The 20435-nt window shown below is 41.3% G+C and overlaps 2 pseudogenes; both read right to left on the reverse strand.

Moving 5' to 3' along the window:
• Positions 1 to 1817: 1817 nt before the first annotated feature.
• LOC100406519 (ubiquinol-cytochrome c reductase, Rieske iron-sulfur polypeptide 1 pseudogene) lies at positions 1818 to 2907 on the reverse strand (annotated as a pseudogene).
• A 55-nt stretch (positions 2908 to 2962) lies between these two features.
• On the reverse strand, positions 2963 to 4760 carry LOC100406883 (transport and Golgi organization protein 1 homolog pseudogene; annotated as a pseudogene).
• Positions 4761 to 20435: the final 15675 nt, after the last annotated feature.

The following is a 20435-nucleotide window of genomic DNA, read 5'->3' on the forward strand; positions in this document are numbered from 1 at the left end:
CCCAGCACAGTGTTGACCTCAGGCTACAGCCTGACAGAGAACACAGCAAGGTGAAAAGAGCACAGGCTTGGGTTTGACATTTTTCAGCATTGTCACTGATCATGACCTCATTTTCTCATGTCCCTGAGCCCACTTTTGCTGACTATCAGGAGGATTTAATGAGATACTGAACAGCTGAAGGCAAAGGAAAGATCCAACAGTTATCAGCAGACTCCTCACCCAACGTCCTAGATGATGCCCTTCAGGGATGCATAATTTGGACAGAAAAAGAAATTTCCTACAGAAACCAAGCCCCAAGGCTTTGTGTGAACCCTAAAAGAGAAGCCCTGCACTAGGAGAGGTGGCTGGCCTGGAAGCCCTGACTCTGAATCATCCTCCCCAAGGGTCCTCTGCCTGTACATCTGAACCATTCCATGCCAATTCCTGGGAATCATGAACAGGAGAGGGTGAGTTGCACTTGGCCCCTATGACAAGGGAAAAAGTCAGAGTAAACAGTCCTCATCTTTCAGAATTCTTCTTTATAATAGAGCTATCCAGGTTTACTATGATAACAGCAAAATATCAAAATAAAAACCAGCTTAATATGAAGAAAGCAGATCAGATAGCTAACAGATTTCATAGACCTTCAACTGGGCATGGAGACACCCAAACAAGGGCCATCCATAAGTTAAAATGACCCTCAAAGGCACTTTTACCAACACTCATTTGGATCTGCTTAGAAGAATCATCACACAGAAGTTAATGAGTAGTGAGGAATTCTAATAGAGAACTAACAATTTTTGTTTTAAATGCCCACATGCGCATTTACAAGCATGTACCTTAGAAATTTGGAGAAAGGACACTAGAAATCCAGACAGGTATGCCTAGCTCAGGAAGGTGCACAGCAAAGCAGAAATGGGAGAAAATGAAGCAAAATACACTTGCTCCCTCACACATAGGGAATAGTTACAAAATGTATCATCTGCTAAGCCACCAAGCAAGGCTCAGCAAATTCCAAAAGACTATTTTGAACACTGGGTCCCCTGGCTCAGTTTTGCATTTGCTTCTGATATGCACCCCCTGAAGTTTCAATCGATCCAGTTTGGTAAGTTTTTTTTCCCCCCATTTCAGATTCTCATAACATGTGCCAAGCATTTGGATATCACATTTGAATGTGTCACAGGATTCTTCCAGAAAACTATCCCTCAACCAAGAGCCACTGGCGAGAGAAGCCTTCTCACATCTCTCATCAGGGAGGATTTATCTTCAGACCCCCCAATTCTGCTTCTCTTTAAATCTAGTAGAATTGGTAAGAAAGCATATAATTTTTTTAAAATTCCCCTTCCTTCTGTATGACATTCTGAGGGTTAGGATGGTCAATGCTACGCCACACTGTGCCAAGAATCTCCTATTTCCTTCATGAGACCCTGCCTATCAAAATATATGACATCACTCTTTACCTATTTCTTTGAGTGCTTTGCTGCTGGTGAATCTATCATGGCTTTTACAGCTTGTGTTCCCTCAGCTGGTCATTGAGAGAGAGAGTTTGCAATCGGCCTTCACCTAACCTCCATTGCCCCAAAGTCCCTGTATCAGCAAGAATTTATTAAAAAGCTTATCCCCAGCCTGTGCCAACCTTGCTGGGAATAAGAAATAATTTTAAGAGATCCATTTCCAGCAGCTTATTTTGATCTAGTTACTGAGTGACAAAGACATGATCAAAACTACAATATAGGGCTTAACAAATAGAAATAAAGAATGTCTCCTCGGGGAAATACCAAACTGCAACCCTCCTGCTACTATAATAACAATGTGCACCTCATAGATTTCAAAGTGCATTTTTTTTTCTTGTGCCCCAGTCTGTAATTTTTAATCAGAATTCACTAAAAGACATTGTACCTTTCAAGTGTATGACTGAGCATAACAGTGCTTAACAGTGGCTTTATTAAGTGACTGCTTAAAAGTATTCTACGTTAAATTCAATTTACTTCACATTGTTTGCAAATCCATCATCGATTCTTACATATTTCAAATCACCTTCAGGTACAGAAGGCTTGCTTGCTCTCAAGTAAGTCTTCTGGGGTGCCGAAAGACTGAAAGAAGCCTATAACTTGAGTCCAAGTCTCTAACCAACAACGACCATATCGTCACCGGTGAACTCATACGTGGGGACTTCTAGGTTGAGAGGTGCAGGCCCCTTCCTGATCCTGCCAGACGCATCATAGTGTGACCCATGGCAAGGGCAGTAACAACCACCAAAATCTCCTGCATTTGCAATGGGTACACAACCAAGATGCGTGCAAACACCTATGAGGGTCATCCATTCAGGTTTCTTTACCCGATCTAGATCATGCTGTGGGTCCCTCAACTGGGACAATTCTACGGCAGCTTCCTGCTCAATTTCCTTCTGGGATCTATGGCGCACACACAGGGGTTTCCCCCTCCATTTGAAAGCCATGTTCTTGCCTTCTGGAATATCAGATAACTTGATTTCGATTTTCGACATGGCCAACACATCAGCAGAAGCACTCATGGAGGAAACGAACTGGGTGACGATACTCTTGGCAGCGTATGTCACCCCCACAGCAGTTGCTGCCATTACCAAATAGGAGAAACCTTTCCTAGCATCGCTGCTTTCTCTCTCGAAGACTTTGCTTTATCTAAAACTTCAGAGCGGCGGTAGTCAGAGAAGTCAGGCACCTTGATGTCTGTGTGGGAATAACGAACAGAAGCAGGGACACTGAGGCCCACGGAGGCGACCAAAGGCCGGCGCGCGGCCTGGCCGCTCAGCGACTCCCGGCTCAGGATGGGCCGCTTCGGGTCCAGCACAGGCGGTGCCAGGGTGGCGGGCACCGCGGCCTGCAACAGAACGGGCGCTAACGGGCCCGAGCAGGCGGCAACCGACAACATGGCAATAGCTGCTCCAACTGCCAAGCCGCTTTTATTTAATTAATTTATTTATTTATTTATTTTGTCTCTATTAGTACACCTTTCTTTAGTCACGTGACAGTGAACAGTAAATGAAAATCTTATTTTTGCAAAGCCATCTCCTTCTGCTGATACAGTTCATTCAGAATCTCCACTATCTGCCTCAGGGTTCTGTACTCATCTTCCAGTCCGACTTTGGCAGATTGCAGTGAGTTGGGTCATCTTCCAATTTCTTTATCTGGTCTTCCAGATTACTTTTAGTGGACCTGGAGGCTCTTAGCTTAGATCGTAAAAGGTTTAGATCCACTTCGAGTACCGATATTGCAGTCTGTATGCAAGAGACATCCATCATCTGCTTAGATTTTTCATCTTCTCTTTCCAGTCACCTGCCACTTCTCCACTTGCTAATTCATCTGAATCATTTCCTCCTTTATTTTGACCCTCAGATTCAGATTCACATTCTAATGGATTCAACTGTGTAATGAAATTAGTCAAAGCATTAACATAACCATCCTCGTAAGAGCTACTTCCAAATCTTTCTGAGACTTCTCTAATGATTTGATTTGTTCACTGAGCTCGGCATGAAATTTACTCCAGTCTTCGATTTCCTGCTGCTCTTTTTTCTTCTTAAGCCTAGCATTTTTTTCTTGAACCCGATGGCATTCAGACTTCACCTTCTCTTCACTAAGCTTAGCTTCAGTAAGTGCAATTTGAACCTCTGAAAATTCTGAAGCATTCATGGAAAGAACATCTTTTAACTTCTTAATAGATTTCTTCTTTTCTGATATCAAATCCTGATTCTTGACATTCTGTTCTCTCTCAGATTCTAAAATAACATGACGATTTTTAGCTGTGTCACCCAGAATTTCATTACTTTTTTCAAGTGTCTTGATTTTGTCCTTAAATTTAATTGCTTCATCAGAGAGAATCATATTTTGTTTCCTGGTTTCTTAAACATGTTTCTTTGATTCCTCGATCTTTTGTTCATAATTTGACAATGTCTGTACAAGTTCTGTATTTTCTTTCATAATAATCTTCAACTTCTCAGAAATCTGCTGTTCGATGATTTGATATACTCTACTCTTCACAACAAGGATAGTTCTCCAGAAGACAACAGCAACTGAAGCAATTCCCAAGAAGGCAGTGATAAGAACAGGTTTCCATGGCAGTCCATAAAAATCAGGCCCAGGCTGAACATCATCGGGCAATGTAGAAACTAGCAACTTAGTTAAATAAAACATGAATGAACAGATTAGAAGGATTGTGTTTTCCAAACGTGGGACGCTTGCTGGCTCTTCGGCAACCATCTCTAGTTGCTTGATATTTTAAATAGTTTTTATAATCCGTAGGAGGGTCTTCTGTTGTAATTGGCCCTAGAACTGGGTCCAAGTCTTTCTCAGTATGTGGCTTCGGGGACACTTCTGAGGCACGAGTGTCCCTCATCACAGGTTGGTCCAAGTGGCTGGGCTCTTCAGGAACCTGCACGTTCAGTTCTGTTGTGTTCTCTTGTGACACATTATCTTCATGCGGTGGTTGCATCTCTTCCATTGCTCCACCCAAGCCTTCCTCTAGAGGTGGTGCCATCACCATAAGGCTGTCTCCTCTACTGTGGAGTGCTTGTATCTGACAAAATAGATGAGGTCTTGAATGTCATCAAGCACTGCAGCCTCTTCGAATATGCTGGTCTGATCTTGTCTGATCCTCATCCAGCCAATGACCTATGCAGGGTTAAACAAACAAACAAAAAACCCACTGACTTGTCTGAGATCAGAGGAAAGGCTATGAGGGAACTGGAGGCAGAGAGAGAAGGACTGGGAGGAGATGGGATTATCAACACATATAAATATTCACCATGAGCTGACCACACAGACCAATATAGGAAAATGCTGATTCATACAAAGTTAAACAGGGTGAATTATTAATTCATCAAATTAAATTTAACAAAATGTATTTGTATGCTTTGGTAAAGAGTAAGTTCTATTGCATCCGATATGTCTTCCCACTGCCTACAAATTGATTTGCATACAACATTTTCAGGAGTAGACCTGTTGCATAAATTCTGGCTACAAATGTATGTTTCAAAGCAAGTGAAAGTCCCCGATGTCTCAGTAGCAAAACAGGTCCCAGAAGTCCCAGGGGATTCTTTGGCCAGCTCCAACATAACTGTTCTCTTCCTAGTACTGGGTGCCACCTACATTCTATTGCTGATTAGAGGAAATATTTACAGGAATCAGAGAAGTTATACAGGTTACTGAAAGGCACAAAACTCAGATTTATGATTTTTGAGATTCAGGATTTATGATCAAAGATAAAGTATGAAAGAATACATACAGCAAGACTCTAGGTCCAAATTTCAACTGATCATCTTTGAAATGCAGATAATAGGATCAATAGATTCAGAAATATTATAAAAACTATTTAAAATATCAAATGCTTGGAACATAACAGATATTCAAGTGTTTTAAGTTTAGTATTTCTTATCCAGATAGGGGAGTATATTTGTTTTCTAAGGTTTCCATAAGCACTATAGTCAGGTTGGATTAAACAATACAAAATATATTTTCCTACAACTCAGGAGGCTACAAAAGTCCAGCATCGAGGTGTCGGAAGGGCTGGTTTCTTCCGAGGCCTCTTTCTGTGGCTTGCAGATGGTAAATATAACAATGAGTTATATTGACTCTCTGAATGAGTCAACAGGAATGAGGAAGCAGAAAGGGATACCTTTCTTTTATGAACTGAATTGTGTCTTCAAAATTCATACGTCAAAGCCTCAACCCCCAGTGTGACTATGTTCGGAGACAGGGTGTTAATCAAGGTAATAAGTGTGGGGTCCTAGTCCACTAGGACTGGTGTCCTTCTGAGAAGAGATTTGGGTACAGACCTGCATGCCCACAGAGACAAGACCATGGGAAGACACAGCGATCTGATGGCTGTCTACAAACCAAGGAGGAACCAGCCCCGCCAGAAATGGGAAAGAGACAATCATTGATCTCGGATTTTCAGCCAAAAATAAACCCCATTGTCGAATCCACCCAGTCTATGGTATTTTGTTATGACAGCCCTTGCCAAACTAATATATTTCCTTTCTAAAGAAATTGGTCCAAAAATAAAAAGGAAATCTAGATTTTTCACCTATTTGGTGACTTTAGGTTGTGTTCTCTACCATGTGTCAACAAGTTAAGAAGGAAAAAGTAAAAGTACTTCATATGTGCAGCCTCGCAACATGGCAAGACCCATCTCTACAAAAAATTTTAAAACTAGCCAGAGGCGGTGGCATGCACCTATCATCACAGCTATTCAGGAGGCTGAAGTGGAAGAATCAGGAGCCCAAGAGGTTGCAGCTGCAGTGAGCCATATTTGTGCCACTGCAATCCAGCCAGGGCAACAGAGCAAGACACTGTCACAAAAAAAAAAAAAATGTAGTCCTATGTGTAGGCAATATGTTTGTATGTGGCTGTGTATAGAGATGTGTTGAAAGCTAAAGGAGTTATTAAGATATCCAATATTCATCCTTTTTATATTTTCCAACAAATATTCATTGGGGCGATTAGCCATGTGCTAGGCACCATGCTTATAATGTATTTTCTACTTTAATCTTATTCTTTTCCTTATAATCCTACCGATGTTAGGAATTCATAGACCCATTTATGCCCTAGAAAAAGAGAGGATGCAAGATGGCTGATCACTAACAGCTCGGGATTGTAGCTCCCAGTGAAAGCTCGGAGAACGAGAGGATGCCACACTTTCAGACGAATTTTCATCTCTCACGGACCAGCAGATTTCCAGTGGAGGAGCCCCACGGGTCGCCAGTGCGACTCTTGTGGCCAGCGCAGCAGTTTTGCTGGCGCCTGGGCGCGGCAGCTCTTCATGCAGAGTAAACGGTACTGGTTCCCTTACTGACCGGTGTTTGGAGCTCCGGGAAGGCAGAGCTGCTTGTGGCAGACTCAAGAAGGAAGCCAGACCAGAGATTCCCGGGCAGAAGAGCACCATCAGTCTTATCGCTGCTATTTTGGCCGGCGCAGTGGGTTGCTCGGATCCCAGCACTGGGAATCAATAAATTAGACGTTGACTCAGAAACCTAATTAGAAAGACAGTAATTGTAAAGACGATAGATGGATAAATTTATAACAAAGGGAAAAACCCAGCCTAAGAAGGCTGAGCATACCCAAAATCAGAACCCCTCTCCCTCTACAGGGGATTACAGTTCCTCATCAGCAACGGAACAAGCCCTGATAGAAAAGGACTGTGTTTCATTATCTGAAGTAGGCTTCAGAAGGTGGATGATAAGAAACTTCTGGGAGTTAAAAGAACTTGTTCTAACCCAATGTAAAGAAACTAAGAACTTTGAAAAAAGGTTTGATGAAATGCTGAAAAGAATAGACAATATAGAGAGGAATATAAACGAACTAACAGAGTTGAAAAATACAACACAAGAACTTAGTGAAATATGCACAAGTTGGAATAGCCAAATTGATCAAGCAGAAGAAAGGATATCAGAGGTCGAAGACCAACTTAATGAAATGAAACGACAAGACGAATAGAGAAAAAAGGATAAAAAGAAATGAGCAAAGTCTCCAAGAAATATGGGACTATGTGAAAAGACCTAATCTATGTTTGATTGGTGTACCTGAATGTGATGGAGAGAATGAATCCAAGCTGGAAAATACTCTTCAGGATACTATCCAGGAAAATTTTCCCAATCTAGCAAAGCAGGACACTATTCAACCCCAGGTAATACAGAGAACACCACAAAGATATTCCTCAAGAAGAGCAACCCCAAGGCACATAATCATTAGATTCACCAGGATCGAAATGAAGGAGAAAATACTAAGGGCAGCTAGAGAGAAAGGTCAGGTTACCCACAAAGGGAAGCCTATTAGACTTACAGCAGATCTCTCAGCGGAAACCCTACAAACCAGAAGAGAGTGGGGGCCAATATTCAACATACTTAAAGAACAGAACTTTCAGCTCAGAATTTCATATCCTGCCAAACTAAGCTTCACAATTGAAGGAAAAATAAAATCTTTTATGAACAAGCAAGTACTCAGAGATTTTATTACCACCAGGACTGCTTCACAAGAACTTCTGAAAGAAGCATTATACATAGAAAGCAACAACCAGTATGAGCCTTTCTAAAAATGTACCAAAAAGTAAAGAGCATCAACATAAAGAAGAATTTACATCAACAAATGGATAAAATAGCCAGTTAACATCAAATGGCAGTAACCCTAAATTTAAATCGACTAAATCACCTTCAATCCACCTTCTGAAGCCTAATTCTGTTCATGGAACACACTCGTTCTCCATCAGGCCTTGTTCCATTGTTGATGAGGAACTATGATTCCCTGTAGAGGGAGAGACATTCTTATTTTGGGTATTCTCAGCCTTTTCACACTAGTTTCTTTCCATCATTGTAAATTTATCCACCTGTCATCTTTGTAATTACCAACTTTCAAACTAGGTCTCTGAGTGGATGTCCAACTTGTTGATTCCCAGTGCTGCAATCTGAGCAACCCACTGCGCCGGCTAAAACAGTGGCGTTAAGATTCATGGTGCTTTTCTTCCCGGGAATCTCTGGTCTGGCTTCCTTCTTGAGTCCCTTTTTCAATCAGCTAAATAGGTGACTCTGCCTTCCCGGAGCTCAAACGTTGACCAAAAGGGGACCCAGTCCCGTTTACTCTGCACCAAGAACCGCCATGCCAGGGTGCTGGCAATACCACCACACCAGCCACAAGAGTTGCGCTGGTGACCCGTGGGGCTGTATCAAAAGATACAGCCAAAATCTAATGGTATATCCCAAGATACACAAAGACTCAAAACAAAGGGTTGGAGAAAAATTTACCAACAAATGGAGAGCAAAAATAAATAAATAAACAAAAAGCAGGAGTTGCAATTCTCACATTGGATAAAATAGATTTCAAAGCAACAAAGATACAGTGGTAAAAGGATCAATGCAACAATAAGAGATCTTAACACCCAGATACATAAGACCCATAACGAGATTTAGACTCAACAAGACAGAAAATTAATAAGGATATCCAGGACTTGAACTCAGATCCAGAACAAGTAAACTCAATAAATATTTATAGAGCTCTCCATTTTAAATACACAAAATATACATTGTCCACTTTAAATACACAAAATATTGATCAGCCATTAATACCCATTTTTAGAATAAAGCAATATTCCTGTTCTCTCTTCCTCTTTTTCTTCCTCTCCTCTCCTTTTTTTCTAAAAAAATTAAAAATAAAATAAATAAATATATATATATATATATAAACTGAGACCCTATTTAGTGCCCAATACATGATTAGAGCATGCAGGAATAAATCTGTAAGAGGAGTTGCCCTTCTGAAGGGAGGGGAACCACTTACAATAGACCCTCAGTGCAATCTTTTAAGAAATATAGATGGCAAGCACAAATCAAATTCTGGTGCATTAACTTGTATTACAGCAAAATTCTCAGTTTAGCACCAAGATTTTCAGGCAAACATTATAAAAAAAAAAATGTGGAGATGAACATTAGACTATTACTCTCCTATGAGCTTGAGTCACACTGAGCACAGGGGGGTAAATAAAAAAAGAAAAAAGAAAAGACTCACACTTTATGTGACTTACCCACAGTAAGGGAACTGATATGGGACAGAGCAGGGCTTTCAACACAGGCCTCTCGGGCTTCAAAAACTGTCCACACACCCAAGCACATGTCCTTGTCTTTGTAACATAAAAAGAAGAATTGCAAGGCCGGGCGCGGTGGCTCAAGCCTGTAATCCCAGCACTTTGGGAGGCCGAGACGGGTGGATCACGAGGTCGAGAGATCGAGACCATCCTGGTCAACATGGTGAAACCCCGTCTCTACTAAAAATACACAAAATTAGCTGGGCATGGTGGCACGTGCCTGTAATCCTAGCTACTCAGGAGGCTGAGGGAGGAGAATTGCCTGAACCCAGGAGGCAGAGATTGCGGTGAGCCCAGATCGCGCCATTGCACTCCAGCCTGGGTAACAAGAGCGAAACTCCATCTCAAAAAAAAAAAAAAGAAGAATTGCAAACGTTTCACGCCACAATATACACAGATCTGTTCCAAGCATATGTCAACTCATGTAGGGCTCTGTGCCTAGCCATTTGAGGTAAGTAATATTATTATTTATTATCCCATTTTACAGATCAAAAAATGTAACTACAGAAGGGTCGAGGAACTCAGCCTGGATCCCACACTTCATCTTACTAAATGAACAAACAGCACGTGGCAGAGCTGATCTCTACACCCAGCTTGGGTACAGCATGATCATCACCTGCATGTGTTTGGCCTCCAAATGAGGGAAATGAACCCAACGGCCCCTTGCACACTTTCTATCCCTGGGATTTTATTACTCTGGCTTCAACTCATCAGCAAAACAGACAAGACTAAATGTTACAATTTTTTTAACCACAGAGACTTTTCTTTTGGAGGGGAGGGAAATTAACCCTCCTTTAGCACAAAATTTGACCTCAATTAACCACACATTTTTGTTCTGCATTTTTACAGAGATCATTGTTGTAGCCAAGAAACCCACCAACAGCTAAGCACATTCAGCCACAGAAACTCCTACAGTAACCATGGGTCTTGTGAGCCAGGCCTCATCTTGGCTGTGTCAGTTTCCCTCTGCACTGAGTGAGGGGTCCTGAAACACAAAGGCAGAGGCCGCCTGGTTCCATCCTTTGATTACATCATCCTGATGGAATGTGGACATGATCGTGGGGACTTTCTACTTAAGCCTTGTTTTATTTAAGTTTCTAACATTCTTGGAGACTTAAATCTCATCTACAGTTGCTTGGAATCCAGGCTTCAGTTGGATTATTGAAGGGATGCAGGAAACATATCCTCCTAAAAGCTGAACTCAGTGAATGGTTAAGCCACAGCCATCCTGCCCCAAGGCTCAAAGCAAATCTTTCAGCTCATTACATTTTAAAGAATGCTAGCAGTCAGCAACCTTTAGATTTATGCAACACTAAGTTATATACAGTAAAAGCATGTGCTAGTTACATAACACGTTCACGTGAATGGTTAAAATGGGACAGGTAAATCAGATGTAGAAAACCAGGACAAAAAGGCTGCCAGCAGCTTTAGAATATATTGTTTAAATTCATAGCAAGGAGATAATTTTCTTTCCTGGTCTCTCCAACGATGACATTTATCGAGTGCTCACAATATGCCAGATACTTCTGCAACACGGATCAGGAGGAGCAAAGGCTTTGGAGTGAGGTTACAGTGTACTTCATGTGTGACACATGGCAAGTTTCTCCACCCCAATTTACCCACCCACAAATGGAGCTAGCCATGCCTACCTTGTAGAGTCAATGTGAGAATTAAATGAATCATGTTGCCAAGTGTCTGCCATAAAATACATGCTCAATAAACCCAGTTTCCTAGTCTGCTGCCCTTAGCTGATTTTGTCTAATACCCCTGCAAGCCTGGGAATGTAGTATTATTATAATCCCCATTTACCAGGTGAGGAAACTGGAGGACTCTGCCAGGGTGAAGTTGCCATCATGGCGCAGAGGGGCTTTAATACATAACTCATCAGAGGATATCTCAATTTTGCAACTCACAGGTTATCCCATCTGCAGTTCGTGCAGGTCTTTCAGCTTCTCTGCTTTTCCGCTGGCTGCCTGCCATTTGGCACTTTCCCTGCTAATTAGCACCTCGACCACAGTACAGCAGGGGAAATCCAAAAGGGTGAGCTTTGCTTAGTAGCCGAATCATGTGGTTTAAGAGCTTTAAGGGAGAGATTTTTCTTAAGTTTGGTAGAGAAAGAGATGGCGTCTAAGCAGCGACACAAATATTTTTAATTATATTTGGAATTCAGTTCTCCATTACTGTGGCCTCCCACTAATAGGTAATTGAGAATGGATCGTTATATTTAAGAAGCTGTCTGATCTTCAAGGTGATTAAAGTTTATTTATATGCTGAGACTTTAGGTGAGAATGTTTCTCAAAAATCATATCAGAATTTATATTCATCTTCGCTATTACCACCAAACTACACTACTCTCTATTTATGATGTGAGATTCACATGTCAAAGTTCTAGCGCCCAATGTGACTATATTTGAAGGCAGGGCCTTTACAGCATTAATTAAGGTTCTATGTATAGGGTCCTAGTCCAATAGGGCTGGTGTCCTTCTAAGATGAGATTTGGCTAGAGACATGCATGCCCCTGAGACAAGACCATGTGAAGACACAGCAATAAGATGACCATCTACAAACCAAGGAGGCAGGTCTCAGGAGAAACCCGCCCTGCTGGCACCTTCGTCTTGGACTTTCAGCCACCTTCCTGTAAGAAAATTAACTTCTGTTCTTGCAGCCACCCAGTCTATGGTATTTTGTTATGGCAGCCCTAGAAAATTAATATACTTCCTTTCTAAGGAAATTAGTCAAAAAAAAAAAGGAAACCTCTATAGCCCTTAGTTTTCTAACCTGTAAAATCAGGAAAATATTAGTTCCTCATTCATAAGGATATTGTGAAGACAAAAGAAATCATAATCTAGTATTTAGAATAGCACCAGAAATACTCAGAAGCACTGTAAAAGTATTTTATTATTATTGTCAATATCATCACCTCTAATAGTATTACCATCATGTCTATCACCACCAAGAAACCTAGATTGTAACATGCAAAAGAAAGAGAGCATTCTGGGACAATGGACGGGAAATGATATGGACAGAATCATTTACAACTATTGCCCCAGATCCATCCCTTCTCAGTCCAGGTCCCAGGTACTTGGCTTCCACTCTGACCCTATAGGACAATGGCAGGTTACTTACTACAAATCCACAACAGGCTTGACTAGGCCTCAACTAGGGCCAGGCCAACTGCCATCCCCAGGGAGTTTGCTCTAGAAGAATTTATCTATCAAACACGAGTAAGGCCCATCTTATGAGCCCTCATTTCCTGTTCTAAGAATTACATCATCCTGGGATGATTGAAGACTGAAACATTTGCTCAATGGCAAACCCCTTCCCTACCCACCAGCCTACGGTCTCATCCTAAAGCACCTAAAGGATAATCCCAAAGCATTCTGACCTGGATGTTTTTCTCAAAGTCTCTGCTATTCAGTCTTATCATGGACATCATATTAAATACAGTTTCCAAGTTTTATGTAATCAAAAGATAGCACTTTAATAATGAAAAGTCAATGATGGTTATGAGTGGTGTTAATACTGCCTTTAAGATTCTGCAGGATTGGCTGGGCATGGTGGCTCACGCCTGTAATCCCAGCACTTTGGGAGGCCGAGGTGGGCAGACCAAGATCTCGATCTTGGTCAAGAGATCGAGACCATCCTGGCCAACATGGTGAAACCCCGTCTCTACTAAAACTACAAAAATTAGCCGGGCGTAGTGGCAGACACCTATAATCCCAGCTACTCGGGAGGTTGGGGTGGAAGAATCATTTGAACCCAGGAGGCGGAGGTTGCAGTGAGCCAAGATTGCACCACTGCACTCCAGCCTGGCAACAGAGCAAGACTCCATCTCAAAAAAAAAAAGAAAACGATTCTGCAGGATTTTGTGTGATACCACAGAAATCACACAGACTTGTATTCCAGAAATTATAAATCTGGTGGTGTTTATGTAACTCTGCACAAAACTGCAGTGGGATATTCCAGCCTTTTTGAGATAGAGTCTTGCTCTGTTACCTAGGCTGGAGTGCAGTGGCCTGATCTTGGCTCACTGCAACCTTTGCCTCCCAGGCTCAAAGCAATTCTCCCGCCTTAGCCTCCCAAGTAGCTGAGATTACAGGCATACACTATCATGCCTGGCTAATTTTTTTCATATTTTTAATAGAGATGAGGATTCACCATGTTTGCTAAGCTGGTCTCAAACTCCTGACCTCAAATGATCCTCCCACCTCAGTCTCCCAAAGTGTTGGGATTATAAGTGTGAGCCACCACACCCAGCCCATTTCAACTCTTTCTAAGAAATAGTTGTTAGAAATCTGTTTCTTCTGAAATGTAAAAACAACAGCAATTTGCTATTTTTATCAATTCCATCTTTTCTGGGCAAATCTTATCAGAGTCAATAATTTGAACTCGGTAAAAATTAGAGGCTTCTTTTATATTCAAATTCTACATGCTCAAAATCCTATCCTTCAGCAAAAAGTGTTTTTAAAATAGAAAAGAACTTGTTGATTTGGAGCACAGGAATATCACTGAAACCCTTAAATTCAAAATAACTTATGCTTCTCCAAGTTCCAGTTATTTTTCAAAATAAAGATATCTTCTTCTAAATTATTTCCACCTAACTTTGAAACATGCCTGCTCAATTTCTTAAAGAACATATTTTATGTGTTTCTGGGTATTGAAAAATGCCAGAAACCCAGTCCAAGGATTAAGAAGGGTTCATTGATCTGGCTTGTGAGAAAAAATAAATAATGATCTTTTCTACCTTCAGCAAACAGAAAACTCTCCAAAATTCCTCAGGCATCAGCTTCATAGCCATCGAAACTGTCTGATTCAGTTATTTCTGGAGTGCAACTTACATGCGTGAGCAAGGAATTGCATTTATCTTAGTGAATATACACACTCATGTATTATTCTACTGAATCCCTGGCTTACCTGATAATACAGGAGATGTTCCTGAATGAAACAAAAAACCTGGTATGTGAGAGTGACAAGGGCCGGTGAGCAGTTTTATTTCGTGATACTATTTGAAAAACTCAGAGAGGTGAGGAGCTCATGCTGGTTCATGCGGCAATTCGGTCTCAGTGAGGACGGGAATCTCAGCATCCCATACCTGCAGCGGGGCCTTTTAAGACACCGGGCAGCTGGGACTCACACCACTGGTAGGAGAAATGCCCATGCATTCCTTTTTCCTACCCGGCATCCTTATGGAACCTGAGTTTGGTGGTTCAGTGGGAAGATCACAGACTTCAAAACCAAACCAACTCAGGTTCAAATCCAATTCTGCCATTTACTGTAAATTCTTAATAACACTGAGAGTTTCTTTATCTTACAGTGGGAGTGTAGAGGTTGTGAGTGAGAAACGCTCAGAGCCAGTAAAGTGACTGGCACATAAGAGGTTCTCAGTGGTAATGGAGACAATTGTTATATGTATATAAACTAATGTGTGGGGTGTGTGTGCGTATGTGTCTTAGTCCGTTTGGGCTGCCTTAACCAAATACCATACACTGGGTGGCTCATAAACAACAGAAATTTATTCTCTCAGCTCTCAAGGCTGGAAAGTCCAAACTCAAGACAGACTTATTGTCTGGTGAGGGCCCACTTTCTGGCTCACAGGCAGTGCCTTCTTGCTGTGTCCTCACATGGTGGGAGGGGTGAATGGGCTCCCGTGAGCCTATTTTATAAAGGCACTAATTCCATTCATAAGGCTCAACCCTTATGACCTAATCACCTCCCAAAGGCCTCACCTCCTAAAACTATCACCGTGGGGGGTAGGATTTCAACATATAAATTTTGAGAGGACATAAACATTTAGTTCATTGCAATATGTGTATTAGATATAGTTGATATATACAGAGAGATAATCTAACATGTATACTAATGTGTGCATAGATATAGATGGATAGATGGATGGATAGACAGATAAGATGGTTGGATGGATGGTCAGATAGATAGATAGATAGATAGATAGATAGATAGATAGATAGATAGATAGATAGATAGATAGATAGATAGACAGATAGACAGACAGACAGATAGATTGATTAGACCCATGCCTATACTAATATGTAACTATTATGCTCCTATAATCTTGGAGTAGAGATTAAGAAGCTAACAGGTCCCTGAAATGCAACTTAATTCATTCAATCTTCTTTTGGATAATCTGTGAAATGCCTCAATGTGCAGCCAAACTAAAGTTACAGGAGGTACTGACAGAACATACCTTTGCTAACAGTCTCCTGACAGCTGCAGAAGGTAAAGAGACCACAGCAGGAAAAGGAAGGGAAGTAAGGAAGATGTAGAGAAAGGGCAGGAGGAAAGAGAGAGAACAGAAAGTCCTAAGGTCAAGGATAAGGTGAAGGGGCATCTGCAAATCTGCCCAGTCATCCAGGAGGCAGTCAACTGACCTCACTCTCAGCCCCACTGAGCCAGTGGACTCTTACTCCAATTCTATAGTTATTTGAAGCCCCAAAAGAGTCTGTACATGTATTTCTTCATTCATTCATTTGCTTATGTCATAAATAATAGATTTGAGGGACACTCCAAAATGGTGAAACTTCATATATGTAAAATTCAAAAGTCACTCTGTTTCAACCACAGGGTGCTATGCTCAATGAATACTGAACTGTTTCACTCCATAATGACCATTACTCCCAGTCTACTCTTCTCCCATTCACTCGATTTTCATTACTAAATTTTGTAATCAAATGCAGAGATCCAGTCTCCATACTCTGAATTCTTTAAAGAGCATCCAAATCTTGAGTGAGAACCTTTTTCATAACACTGGACACCAAAAAGCATCCAACACAAGAAACATAATCAGGTACCCTGCAGAAGCCAACTCTCTTTGGCAAATTGAGAAATGGTGGAAATGCACACCAACATACATGGATTACAAATACTCCAGGAGATCCTTTTGTTGTAGGTAGATGTCAAACCCAAATGGAAACAAGTTCCTGCTTCATGAAATAAGACATTGATAAATGAGCTGTTTATAAGTTCTGGTTTTATTTAAGTCTTTATTCATATCTGATTGATACTCTACTTGCCACCCTTATGATTTTTGTCTTAACTGGTCCAAAATCATCCTCATCTCTCAAGGCCCAACTCAGATACCATCTTTTCCAGGAAGCCCCCCATGCTTACTCCCAGCCAGAAATGATCTTACTGTCCTTGAAAGTCCCAGAGAGTACTTCATCTCATTTCTTGTGAAAATGTTCACTCCAAGTTTTTTATTAGAATTATTTATGAATTCCATCTTCTATCTCCTACAAGGCTGGGAGCTATTTGTAAGCAACCCTTTCTCACCCTCCAGCACTTCTCTCCACTACCACCCACCCTATGCCTTGCTGTGCTTTACCTGCTCCAATTGTCCCTTCTGCATGGAATTCTTTTACATCTGTTGCCACCCTCCCTCATCCTACCCTCAAGTGATTCCCAATAATACGATCACTGCTACTTCCCTAGCTCCCCTTCAAACCATGAGCTCTTTAAGGGCTAGGGCTGTGACTTCCATATGTGTCCCCAGCTCCTAGTTTAGGGCCTATTTGTCATGGCACATGACAAATTTGACTGAATAAATGCACAACCTTGTCCAGTTCTCCTTAGCTGTCTCTTATCCAAAAGCTCAGAGCCTGCCTGTATTCTCATTCCATCCTATGGCCTTACAGCACTGTAATCCTGGGAAAATTATTCAACCCCTCTGACATCTGAGTTCCTTTTTCTGTGAAACAGGCATAATAAGACCTTTCTTACAGGATTGTTATGAGAATTAAATTAAATTACCCATTTTAAATGTTTGATATACTTTCTGAAACACAGAAATTAATAACTATTTTTTTCAATACATGTCTTTGAATAAATGAAAGAATAGATGCTTAATGTTTCTAGAAACATTTGAACTTTGGGATAGCTCTTTTACGTCTTCTTCCTACAGAGATTAACAGCTAAATTTGAGAAATTTCACTCAGAAATTATATTCTCTGCTCCAATGTGTCAATAAGACTCCTAGTAATGGCTGGAGTCTGGCAAGTTTAGGATGCTGTGTTCACATACAAAGCTTCACCTCCATTAGACTGATGTCTACCATAGGGACAAAAATGGATGTGGTAACCCCATGACTATTCCCAGCAGGCCGCTGAACTCCTTCTTGGGTTGCATTGTGGCAGCTCCTATAAATCTTTCTCAACACATAGACCTTATATTCCATTTTATAAGCTTATTCCTAAGGGTAAGAGCTTAGGACCAAATGTCTATTCAGTGAAACTTTGGAAAACACTTTGGCACGGGCAAGAGCAGCTCTTTAGGACCAAAGAGAAACTCAGAACTTGGCTCTCATTTTCCTCCCTTGCAGACATCCCCTCTGCTCAGATGGGCATCACAGGCATCAGCCACTAACACGGCCACTGTGACAGAGTTCGCCACAGTGGCCGTGTTAATGGTTTGAAGACAAACTATTTCATCCCTGAGCTGTTGTTATTATTAGAAATCTTCCTCCCTCGGGCCAGGCGCGGTGGCTCATGCCTGTAATCCCAGCATTTTGGGGGGCTGAGGGGTGTGGATCATGAGGTCAAGAGATCGAGACCATCCTGGTCAACATGGTGAAACCCCGTCTCTACTAAAAATACAAAAAATTAGCTGGGCATGGCGGCACGTGCCCGTAATCCCAGACTCAGGAGGCTGAGGCAGGAGAATTGCCTGAACCCAGGAGGCAGAGGTTGCGGTGAGCTGAGATTGCACCATTGCACTCCAGCCTGGGTAATAAAAGTGAAAATTCTCAAAAAAAAAAAAAATCTTCCCCCCTCAAAATCTCGCTTATTTTTGCCCTCTGTTGTTGCACAAGCTGAATATATCCCCTAACCTGGCTCTGTAAACGTCAGAAGACATGGCCACGCTCTTCCTAAGACTTTTGTCTCCTGGCTAAGTTTTCCTGATTCCTTCAGCCACTCTTCATATGAGAGAATTCAGCCAGACTGAGAACTGCTTGAGACAGGATCTGTGCAACATCCACTTGGTATCCTAACATAGAAGTGCAATAAAAATATATGTCAAACAAAAGATCAATAATTAAATACGTTCGCAAAGCTTCTCAGTAATGTATCTATTCAACAGAGGGGCATAGGATACTAATTACCATGACCATCTTATCCAACCAATAGGGATGCTGAATTGAGTAAGACATGGTCCATGCCCCTAAAGGAATCCGTGGCTTGAAGAGGTCCTGCCTGTAAATGACTGTTCCAAATTCATCTACAGCATGTGCTGTAGCACAAGATACAAGGTGTGCAGATGCCCTTGAAGGTCTTGAGGGAGGAGCAGCAACTCTCCAAGAAGCAGATAGGAAAGGCCTCCCAAAGTGACCACCAGCGTGGGTAAAGCTTCAATGGTCCGGGTTAATAGGACCTATTTCCTTTTAAACTGTAGCCCCCAAAATTAGAACACAACACTCAAGTTAGGCCCTTGGGCATGCAAATCACACAAAAAATAACATTACTTCTAAAAAAAACCATAATTCTTTTAATAACGCAACTTACTTTTGAATTTGCTGTTTGACACAAACCGTGTCACATGGTCTGTGTGCAGAGAGCACACAGTCATCTCAAACCCCTGAGACACATAGTTAAATACTTCTCTTCACTAAGCCCCAACTCACCAAGCTACACTGGCACAGTGGACTTATTTTTATATTTTACTTAAATATAGGAGTTTCGCATTTCCCACCATTTAATTTCAGTTCATCCCCCTGACCTGTGTACCAACCACCACTGAACTGTGTGTCAAGCTTCTCCTTGGTGAATAACACAGGGTATTGAGATTCTGCACTGTTTGGTTAGGAAATCTTGGAGGGAGCAAAATGGAATTTTGGTGAGGTCAGCATTCCAAAAGTAGCTGTCATTTCTGATATCTTTGTGGTACACTGGCATCAAGTTAGCATAAACATTTTGATTGTAGGGAAGAAAACCATCTAGGTGTCATGGCTACATCTCTGCATTCCTGAATCATCCCAACTTCTTACGTTCTCCTGCTTCATTGTCTGAAAAAGTCACCCAAAGGTCCTAGAAGTTACAGTATTTTATTGTCTATATTTACTACATCTCCCAGGATGGCATTACTTCATAAATGTTCCCAGTGTTCTGTGTCAGAAAATGCATCCTCAATGTTCTCTGAAATGAACTTTGAAGATTTGAGTGATGTTGCATGAAAAGCCCTTTCACATACTGGTGATGCTCAGAGGTAGGAAGGAACTAGACATGTTGGCAGCTGAATTCCAGCCCTACACCCTCTGTGGATTTACAGGTTAAAATGGCCACATCATCTGATAGGTTTCCTGCTTCACTGCAAAATATGTCTAGTTTCTTATTTTGTTTTTACATAGTTTTGGTAGGGGTTGTTTAGTAGATAATGGAAAGAGGAGATGGTAAACAACATTTATTATGCCTTTTCTGTGTGACAGCATTTTATATACATAGGGCCATTTAATTCTCATAATTTTGAGGTGAATATGATCATCCCCATTTTACAAAGAATACTACAGTTTAAAGAATTTCAGTAACTTCCCCAAAGTCATACAGAGCTCAGTTCTGCTGAGCTATGAAGTCCATATTCTCTCAATATAGCACATACTTGATAACTATAGAAAATTCAAATTTGAAACGAATCTTGGAGATCTACTTCAACCACTTATTTTTCAGACGTGTAAGCTGAAGCTCAGAGAGTGCTAGAGATGACGGCAGCACGTTGGAGTTCATTCATAGCAAGACGACAACGGGAACCCAGTTCTCCCGAAACCCAGTCCCATGCCCTATTTTTTTCCACAGCACACAAGTTTTCTCTGAATTCTAAAACATTCACTGAACCAGGAAACCACAGTG

Source organism: Callithrix jacchus, chromosome 14 (genome assembly GCF_049354715.1).
Source record: "Callithrix jacchus isolate 240 chromosome 14, calJac240_pri, whole genome shotgun sequence".
NCBI classification, from domain to species: Eukaryota; Metazoa; Chordata; class Mammalia; order Primates; family Cebidae; genus Callithrix; species Callithrix jacchus.